We start from the raw sequence: 10,866 nt of genomic DNA, 5'->3' as shown, positions 1-10,866 counted from the left end.
CTGCAAACCCCTCAGCTCCATTGGTCCTTTCTCTAACTCCTTCACAGAGGCTCTTTCTTGTTACCATCTTACTGGGCTTTGTTCAGATCTTCGTAAACCAGGCTGTCTAGCAGCCATAGCACCTGCATGCCCTGTTGTCTCTGCTGTCTGTACACTGAAGCCACATTCCTGAGCACTTTCATCATCTACCTGCATTATCTTGGGAAGCACGCTGCCCTTCGCTGCGCTCTGAGATTCCTGACAGAGGGGTTGTTCTCTTCACACTCTTCCTGGAACTCTGGCTTCCAGACGCTCTAGAGGGTTGGTGGTTGGCTGGAAAGGGGCCATGGCGGTAGGGATATGAGAACCATTGTATGGAATACATCATTGGTTTGCAGTGTGTGGGACTGGCTTAGAGAGGGCTTTTAGAAACTCACTCTAAACATATATTTTTAGCTTTGTCTGAGTTGCCAATACTCCTCGGAAGGAAGTACCCAATTGCACATTCCCATGTTACAGGCCTTCCAACACTAGTTCCTGCACTGGAATGGGCTACAGGCAAAACCAGTAGGAGAGACATTCACTTCCTGTAATAGGCTGAGTCAAAACCAAGATGTCTTAAAACAGGAAAATATACAGCTTATGGTCACTTTATTCTTTCATTCCCTGTGGCACAGAAAATTTGTCTCACTTTGATGCTGGGGTCCTACTTCTTGACCAGGTACTCTGGCTTGTCAATGTAATATTGACCCTTGGATTCTTCATGTTGACAGCAGAAGAACTTGTATCAATATCACTTCCTCCAGAAACTGATCACGGTGGTCTTTTAGAGTTTGTCTAAGGATTTCTTTTAGCAGTAAAGGGTATTTGACCAGGTAACTTTGAGTGATATCTAGAACACTCCAAAAATCTAGTTTTCAAGTAAAGGAAGACTCCAGATACACTAGAATAAGTCTTGGCCTATCTCTTCTGATCCAGAAGAGTCTTGGCCACCTGCTGGTGTAGCTTTTGTAGATAAAGTCATTCAGACCCAGTAATCAGTTCATGAGAATGTGACCAATCTGATCTACTGTCCCATAAGACTGGTTGATTCCAGTCTTGCCAACAGATTTTTATCCTATGCAGAGGTATGTAAGCTTCGAAATGACCAAAATATGTGCGTTCTTCTTCTGAGATCCGGACAACTTTAACATGGGGTCATGCAGGCCTTTCTAGCAAGATTGAGATTCTTGAGTAAGTCCTGTTTGACTTCATATACTGCCCCTTGATGTTTGATATCTACCTTCATACTGATATCTAGCACTTCTGACCATAGCATACTGCTTCTTCTCTTGGTGGGTGTCCAGGCTGTGGACCTGCTGAATGACTTCTGGGCAGAGACTAGGGATCTGTGGTCATCACAGGGTTAAAAATATGACTCTTTGGTTTAACCAAAGCACCTGACTGCTCCATTTCTTACAGGACAGATTAAGTTTGCTGAGGACGAAGATAAATTATTTTTTTTTAACCTATCCTGGTTTGTGGGCAGCTGAAACAAATAATGAAAATAGATAGTTATACTTTTTGCCCTTATTTTCCCTATTCTACATTATTTCCTTCACCCACAGCTTATAAGACCATGATGCACTTCTCCATGGCCTGGAGGAAGCAAGAGGAAGGATCATGGGAAATGCACGGTGTGGCCTAAGGAGCAGAGCCTTCAGCATCTCTTAGGCAACCTGAAATGACAATTTTCCCAGCATGAACCTCCTCACTTTTCCTCTTGAACAACCCAGCACAAATACAAAAAGCACTTCATTCTGTACCAGCTTGAGAACGACACTAGTAGACTTATTTGATCTTCAAAACAACCATGAGTGAACCACATGAAAGAATAATTAGGTACAGCAATGACTCTCTGGAGCCTTAACAGAAAATCTGTCCTACTAACCAACCTCCAGACCTGGCTCATCAAGCACATTTTACTAGCTGCCAACACATCTTCACTTGGATGTCAAACCCAGCAGGCCTTAGATGGAGCTCATTACCTTCCTCCACAAACTGGTTTCCCTTCTTGTCTCTCTGTGTGAACCAGAGCTACAACAATAATCATAGTCATCCAAGCTTCTAGCCCACAGGCCATCTCCAACCTCTCTCTCTTTTCCCATCCCCACATGACAGGGAAGAGGAAAGGAACTGGAATCCACTCTCTGCCCTACTCATTAACATAGATAAGGCTCTGACATCAGGTGCAGTTCAAGGGCCTTGTGAGTCAGAATGCCACATGATGATTGTTGAAAATGATGAGCTTTTTCCAAACATCAGCATTCTAAATCAAGGCTTGGTTGAAGGATTAGCACTTTAAAATAGATCTCTGGAGGGCTTTTCAAGCTACCTAAAAAAGATCATTGCACTAAAGAAATAACTCAGATGATCCCACTCTGAAGGTGCAACTGAGTAAGACACCTGAAGAGCAGTATCAGAGAGGCTGAGGAAAAAAAGCCATGGCATCCTCCACTGACGAGTTAAACACAGAGGCAGAAACGGGGTAGAAAAGGGGATGGAAAGGTTCGATATGCTGAACTCATGGTTGGCCTTGTTCATGAAGAGCTTTTTCCAGGAAGACCAGGAAAGACTTTTTCCCCCAAAAGGGAAACTAACCAAAAAAGTTCTTCAAGGGGGCTAGTTCTGAAAGAGGAGCAGCTACTCAAGAAAAAATTTGGCCTCCCATGGCTAGCATGGGTAGGTTGGCTCCCAACACCATTAGATTATAAAATGACCCAAAGAAAAATACAGGAGCTGGAGAGGTGCTCCAAGGAATGAGTGAGTTTCAGCCATGAAGTGCTTGTCTGTGAAAGAAGCCGTTCTAGCTAGTGAGAACTCAGGAGAATTCATACAGATATCCCTAACTTGGGGATCTTTCAACCTGTGATGGGTTATGGGTTTTGTCTTTTTCTTCAACTTTACAATGTAAAAGTATCGGTAGTCAATTGTGAATATTACTTCAGTTTGGGGATTTTGATACTCCCTTGGGTAAAGCAATATGTGAAGAAAGCCATGATAGTCCTTCTCCAAGTTGTGCTAGACAGAAAACTACAGCCCTCCATCAATCAGAAGATCACAAAGATAAACAACAGGCACCTAGAGCCACTGTTATGTGACTGGGACATTCAGAAGGGTAAGGCATATTAAATGTATTCTGTCTTAATGATATTTTCAGCCTGGTATTGGTTTACTGGAATGGAACCAAAGAATAAGTCAAGGAGCATTCATACAATTAAATGCTTACAAAATGACTGGAAAGGCTGAAAACAACCTCCAAAACTCTACAAACGCCATGAGTGCTTATCAAGTTAGCTATGGCCTGTGCTGTGGTTAGAAAATAGAATAGTAAAACTGGGGGCTAAGGAAAGAACTGATTCAAATGTTACCATGTCAGATCCATGCTAGCAAAATGGATGTCTTTGAAATACACCAGCAGGCAGCAGGTCCTGAGCTCTGCAACCCTGCCATTAGAAAGAAAGAAAGAAAGAAAGAAAGAAAGAAAGAAAGAAAGAAAGAAAGAAAGAAAGAAAGAAAGGAAGGAAGGAAGGAAGGAAGGAAGGAAGGAAGGAAGGAAGGAAAGAAGGAGGAAGGAAGGAAGTCAGGTTCTCATGTCTCTGCTTACTACCTCAGTCTCAGGGTTGCCTGTCACACTACCATCTGATTGCAAAGGTTGTCTGTTCAGATGCCTAGAAACAGAAGCTGCAGAGCACATGGGAAAGGAGTCTAGGTTCACCGGCCAGGTACCCTGCCTCGCCATATCGTAAGTCAGCTTTTAGCAGAACATCAGATGAATAGCAGGGAAAGGAAGGAAGGAAACATTCACAACCAGGTCAGGCCAGAGTCTACTGACAGAAAACCAGGAAACTCAGTTTTGACAGGACTGAAAGCCTTAGAGAAAGAAATCAGGGGGAACTAACTCTTCCTTCCTAGTAGCATTGGAACTCTGCCTGTTCCCTTCACTTCCATACTTGTGAACCAACCATAGCAGTTGTGTATGCCCTAACCCAGCACTTGGGACTTGGGAGGCAGAGGCAGGTGGAGCTCTGTGAGCTTGAGGCCAGTCTGGTCAACATAGAGAGTTCTAGTGAATTCCAGAACCAGTAACACACACATACGCACACACACACGCACACACACACACACACACACACGAGTGCATTCAAGTGCACATAGGCACACAATTCTAGATTCAGTTACCTCTGTTATTGTTGGTGGGCTACTGATAAAAACAACATGAATAATTTTCATTTTGGTAAGGACTTACTAAACAAATATTTCTATAAACGACCTGGATGAGGACTTGTGATTTGGATAAAATTAGGCCAAGTATTTGTTGAAAACTTCATTTCTAAGTTGAGACACAATTCAACCTCAGTCTTAAACCTCTATCTTTTTCTGCTTAATTATTACTGTGAATAATGAGGAAAAAAATCTGCTACATAAATAAAAGTAAATAAAAGCTGCCCTCAATTTTTTGTACCATCAAAATGATGACCAAAACCCTGGAATAAATAGTGTGAATCTTTTTCTAGTGATCTATCAGTTAAACCAAGTAGCTGTCAGAAAGTGGATGAAGGAAGAACAGAAGTTCAAAGTTATCCTTGGCTAGAAAATGAACTCAAGATCAAGAATCTTATGGGAGACCCTGCCTGAAATAAACAAACAAAATATAGTGTATCAGTTTACAGTATGCTTTAAAATTTCCTGCAGTTTTATACAAGCAAACTAGAAATCCATCTGACTACAAGCGGATCTGTGGCTCAGGTGTTACTTGCTCAGTGTGCTTTTCAGTCACTGTATTGTGTCTTCCCCTATTCCAATGGATTCCATAAATCTTTCTGCCCAGGGGACAATGTGGTCAGATTAGTTTTAGAAAAGACCTTTCTTAAAGTTTAAGACAGTTGGGGTCAGGGAGTGAAAAAGAATACTTCAGAGAGAAACTGAATATCCAGAATTCCATGCCCTTGAAACACTTCTTGGACAGGCAGTGGTGGCACAGCCCTTTAATTCCAGCACTGGGGAGGCAGAGGCAGGTGGGAGGTCAGCCTGGTCTACAGAGTGAGTTCCAGGACAGTCAGAGCTACCCAGAGGAACCCTGTCTGGAAAAACCAAAGCAAAGCAAGCCAAACAAAAAACAGACAAACAAATCCCACCTCTTGTCCTTTACATTTCTACATATACCACAGCAGTCTGGAGTGCTGCTGAATGGCTGCATGACTTGTCAAAATGGATTTCCAATGGTACAAGAAAAAAGAATGCAGAGAAGATGAGGCTGACTAACAAGCTCACCGAGCCAGACTGGGTTTTAAAAGAGCTCAGTAGCTTGTTGCATGTCTGTTTTGTTTTGTTTGAGTCGGGGCCTCAGTATAAATCCAGGCTGGGTGCCTATGCTCTTCTGTCTCAGCCTTTCAAGTGCTAGGATGACCAATGTGATTATAAATATATGCCATCACAAGAGTGCCCTGGCAAACGGAGTCAGCACGTACCATTGCCAGTTTCCTTTATCCTAGAGTTGATGGAGATTCTGATATCTAATGTTTCTAGATCTTATTCCCAAATATAAGATTTCGTTTTGCACAAGAAACCATCATGAAGCCGGTAGTTACCTCAACAAAGACAGTTTAAATGGAGATGGGTGTGTACACTGTCCCTGGCCAGGCCACTCACAGCCAAATTTCTCCAGTGCTGGCTATCAGTACAAAACATGCCCCAGAACCCTCTTCCAAGGCTCCCCATTTCCACCCTCCAGGGCTTCTGATCCAAGCTGGCTAGGGTATGGGGCAGGAATATGTATGTGTAACAAGCACCCTGAGCAATTCAGGTGCAGGCAGCTTTGGGAGTCATGTTCTAGAAGGGCTTACCAAAAAGGATACCCTTGAAAATACAAACCGATTATTAGTAGAGGTGATTTATAAAGTAAAAAACTTAAGAGCTAGGGGTGTTTATTTAACTGTTTCTGGAGCCAGGAAAACCACCATAGAGTGTACACGAGTTCTCCACTGATTTGAACAGGAGGACCATCCAGTGTCTGTGGAATCAGTCCCAGGGAATGTCTGGAGTCCTGAGGAGCTCAGACTCATGTGCTTGCCCTGCACTCTTCTGTCTACTGGTCTCTGTGTTACCTTAATATTCTGGAAGCAAAGCATTCTAAAAGCTTGAAAAGCCTGGAGATCCCCAGCTGTCTGAAGTTCTTTACAACAAGCTAAGCACTTTTTCTTAGTTGTCAAGCTTTTTACAATAGAGTCTCACCTAGCCCAGGTTGGCCTGGAATTTGCCCTGTAGTACAGAGTGATGTTACGTGCCCCATCCTTCTGCATCCACTTTTTGAGTGTGGGATCACAAGCACACGCCATCTTCCCTGCTGGGTTAAACAACTTGAATGAAAGAAAACCAACTTTGATGAGTAGCCCATGGTCCAAGTAGCACTGGAGTTAGTTTGTTTTACTCTCTCGGTGGACAGGCAACTGCTCTACCACTCAGCTATGTCCCAGGCCCACCTGGGGTTCGTAAAAATAAAATTGTGAGGGGCAAGGCATAAAAAGAATGGAATAAAGACATTCCCCTCAGACAGACACATTGTAATAGAGAGGAAAATGCCTCTGCATTTATATGCATTTGGTAATATTCATTCCTGAAGTATTTATACAGAGGCTATGCTGTAAGACAATCAAGGCACAGCTGAAATAGTAAGTCTAACAACAACTAATGAAAAAAGAAGTCATAAATTTGAAAGAGATCAGGAAGAGGCATGTAGGAGGATATTGAGGAAGAAAATGGAAGGGGCAATGATGTTATTGTGTTATATTATAATCTCAAAAAGGAAAAAAATACTCTTCAGTGCAGTCTGCATCTTTCTGTTCATGAGAATAACTCTTCTCTTTCCAGAATGAAGTACAAAGTGAGGTGTGACTGCAATGCAAATTTGTTCCCCTTTTTATGGTTGAATGTTTCAAACATATGCAAAATAGCCTGGGATACTGAACCCCCTTGTAACTATTAGCATGCAAGTAGCACTGTCTCCTCCATACCCCGACACTACCCTCTCCTCCCGCTGGATGACGTTAAAAGAGAGTCCTCATGATTATCCTTACTATTATTATAGTACATAGCTCTTCAAAGAATGGCTTTTTTAAAATCTTAAACCAAAATGTCACTATCACACCCAAAAAGTTAACAGTGTGAATTTGTTTTTAAAGAAGGGGGTCTCTGGGGGCTGGTGAGATGGCTCAGCGGGGAAGAGCACTGACTGCTCTTTGGAAGGTCATGAGTTCAAATCCCAGCAACCACATGGTGGCTCACAACCACCCATAATGATATCTGACGCGCCCTCTTCTGGTGTGTCTGAAGACAGCTACAGTGTATTTACATATAATAAATAAATAAATCTTTAAAAAAAAAAAAAAGAAGGGGGTCTCTCTGTGTAGCCCAGGCTATAGCATGAGGCTGTTCACAGGCATGCTCCCACTCCCGAGCACTCAGTCCTACACAATAGAAGCACCGAACGCACGGGCTCAAGTGAGCCTCCTACCTCAGCCTCCCAGGCACATGCAATCATAGATACACTGGACTGCATGTCGTTTATTTGTAAGTACACCAGAAATGGTGCATCTGAAGGATTATTCTCTTCAAAGAATGTTTTATCAATTTTTTAAAAATGCATTTCACTTCATATGTATAAGTGTTTGCCTCCATGTATGTATATGTATCATGTATGTGCCTGGTACCCAAGGAAATCAGAAGATGGCTTCAGATCCCCTGGAACTGAAGTTAGAGATGATTTGTGAACTACCATGTGGATGCTGAGAACCAAACCAAGGTCCTTTGCAGAGCAACAAATGCTCTGAACTACTAAACCGTCTCTCCAGCCCTCCAAGAGTCGTCCTAAAACCGTCAATCAGCCTTTCTCAAAATCCTTCTAAGGATTACTTTCAGGACTTGAAGTATCCCAAATCACGGCCTGCCCTCACTCTTCCAGGATAGATTTAACTTGAAAACAGCCATGGGCTTTATGAATAGCCCTCGATGAATAGGAGGAGTGACTGGACAGAGCCCTATAGGTTTGTTTCCGGGAGTAATGTACACATATAGGCACCAGCTGTATCCCCCTCATGAAGGGTCAAGCTCGTAAAACAGGTGAGAAATTACCTTCTCCGTGGTCACAGACACTAAGGAAAGAGAGAGCTCTGTGGCCCGCCAGCTGAAGCAAGGATGGAGCTAAAAGGAGAATGTGAGAAGCAGCTGAGATAGGCAGCCAACTGCAGAGCAGAAGTTACGCTTAATCTCTGCCGTAAATTCCAGTGATTCCTGGCCACGTTAGCAATTTATGTTGCATGTCAGGCCTTCATGCTTTTGCAAACTATGGTCTCTGGGCTTAGAATACCTATTCCCACCAGGTAGACTCATTTTGTAGAGATTTGTTTTCATCTCTATGGTGGTTTTATATTATCCATATATGTGTGTGTTTATTACCCCAAACAGACTGACTGGCAGCTTAATTTTTGTGTCTCTGGTACTAAAATAATGACTTTTATACAGTGGGCCTATAGAATCCATGTGTTTAATGCACTTGTGTGTGTGATCTTGCTTAACTTGTGGACAAAGACTAAAAGTAGGTGCAAAAACTAAATCCTCTTTTGTATCTCAGAACTCATCGTTCAGTATGCCTTGATACAAATAAAAAGCAATATAGGCTGGTGGTATAACTCAGTTGGTAGAGTGCTTGCCTAGCATGCTCAAGGCCCTGGCTTCAAGTACCTCAGTACCACAGAGCATTGTGGTGGACACCTGTAACCTCAGCCTTCGAGAGCTCGAGGCGGGAAGAGCAGAAGCTCAAGGCAATCCTTGGCTATGGGAGACTCCATTTCTAAAACAAAATAATATAAAAAAGAATATAATACCTTAAAGAAATTGTCTGTTTATTGCATAGGTAAGACAGTAATCTTTACAGTTCAGACCCTAAGATGTCCCCACAACGTAATGAAGTAGCCATGGGCTCTAAATAGAGGGAATCAAGCAGGCAGAAACTGGGACAGCAAGGCACTTCCTACGAACAGAATCCCTGGAAGTCTCAGATCTTTGAAATAGAAATTTATAAAAACAGATTTGCCCAAGGAAATGCTAAAGATCTCTTTTCTTCTCATTTAAAAAAATGACTTTTTAAAATCCATTTTCTTCCTTTGTAGAACTCTCCATTAATCAATTCATTAAGTACAAATTGAAACTTCCAAGTTAGTTGTATCCACATTCTTCTAAAAATAATTCCTCTTTTGCAGGATACAAAGCAGAAAATGAATCACCTATTTCAAAGAAAATTCATTGTTTTGAAACTATAGAAATGCTATAGACTTTAAAAGCCATACGACCTCCTGTTGGACTGGCTCATAGGATCTTCCTCCTGTCCCACCTTCTGTCCCACCCTCTGTCCCTCCTTCTGTCCCACACTCTGTCCCACAGCAAAAACAAAACAAACAGCAGCAAAAATCACTGCTCTACTGGGGCAGCCGCCCAGCCTTAGGAAGTGGGAAGCTGAAGCACCTCTTCCAGTACTGTGCCTCACCTGCCAGTGGTGTCGCAGTCCCAAGGTGCCTGGTGCAGGAGTCTGTGGGAAACTCCGTGGGTAGAAGAGAGACTGCCATCTCTTAAGAACAATTGCACCTGACGTCACCAGCTGTTGGTTAAACCTGGATTTTATCAAGATAACAAAGACTTTGGAGCCCTAACAGCTCATAGTATGTTTTTAAAGGTTTTTTTTTTTTTCCTTTATAATTAGCGAGTCTACAGAAACCTTTACAATTCTTCCCACTAGGTGACCTCTTAAAAAAAATCTATTAAACCATGTTTGCATGGAAATAACTTGATTTGGATAAAGAGGAAACGGACCTGAAGTGGTTGAGCAACAGGTTTGCTTGGTTTTAATGGCTACATTGCACAACCTGGGCAAGGCATCTCATGACATAGAAGAGTGTTATAACTACTTAGAAATCCAGCTAGACCACCCAAGGACTTGCAAAAGTACTTCAGCCTCCTCCACATTGTAGGAACTATTTCTCTAACTTTGTTACACATGGTATTGAGCCCTGTGACTATTTCTTAATCAGGAAATACAGAAAACAAATTAGCACATTTCTTACTAATTTTATTAAGGAAATTTGTTATTTTTAAGTAAAATCTGTAATTATATATTAAAAATCATGTATACAAAGTAGGGAAAATAGAAATGATAACAGCACACACTACTACTATTTATATATTGTGCTAAAAATATCTTTGCTTTTGATATTTGTAGATGATATGATCATACATACAAAAAAAATCTCTGCCAAAAAACTCATAACCTATAAATTCAGTAAAATTACATGATAAAAAAAAACAGCATACAGAAATCTGTAGTGTTTCTGTACATTAATAGTAAACTATCTGACAAGTAAACCCATTGTGATAGCTACAAATAAAACAGTAGAAAAATAAACTTTCTAAGAATAATTTTAACCAATACAGGAAACTCTTTATAATGCAAACAGTTAAACATTGAGGATAGATTGAGATGAATACAGTCAGTAGGAAGCATTCCGTGTTTACAGATCATTGAAATCAATATTGTTAAATTACACAGTGATGTACACAGGCTGTGCAAGGCCCATCAACACGCCAGTGTTCTCTATGAGAAAAGGAAACCATTCTGCCAAGGTCCTGCAGGTGACGCGCACAAGACTTCCAGTGGCCAACGCCATCAAGTAGAAGAGTGAACGTGGAGCTACCACACCACTGACTTTAAAATCACAAGGGATAGTGGGATATTGTAGGATGCCGTCCCGCAGCTTCCTACTAGCGTGGGTTTCCACGAACCGGGAATGTGAGAGACCT

At 41.8% G+C, this 10,866-nt stretch overlaps 1 non-coding gene and 1 pseudogene across 1 annotated transcript; one reads left to right on the top strand and one right to left on the bottom strand.

The window, feature by feature from the left end:
• Positions 1-41: 41 nt before the first annotated feature.
• LOC116097627 lies at positions 42-10,733 on the bottom strand (annotated as a pseudogene).
• On the top strand, positions 8,565-8,691 carry LOC116097671. The gene has a single exon (XR_004121511.1). It is a non-coding gene; the product is annotated as a small nucleolar RNA SNORA40 (small nucleolar RNA).
• Positions 10,734-10,866: the final 133 nt, after the last annotated feature.

This window comes from Mastomys coucha, unplaced genomic scaffold, assembly GCF_008632895.1.
Source record: "Mastomys coucha isolate ucsf_1 unplaced genomic scaffold, UCSF_Mcou_1 pScaffold19, whole genome shotgun sequence".
NCBI classification, from domain to species: domain Eukaryota; kingdom Metazoa; phylum Chordata; class Mammalia; order Rodentia; family Muridae; genus Mastomys; species Mastomys coucha.
The sequence above is the reverse complement of the archived record's forward strand: the minus strand, read 5'-3'. Positions and strand labels throughout refer to the sequence as shown.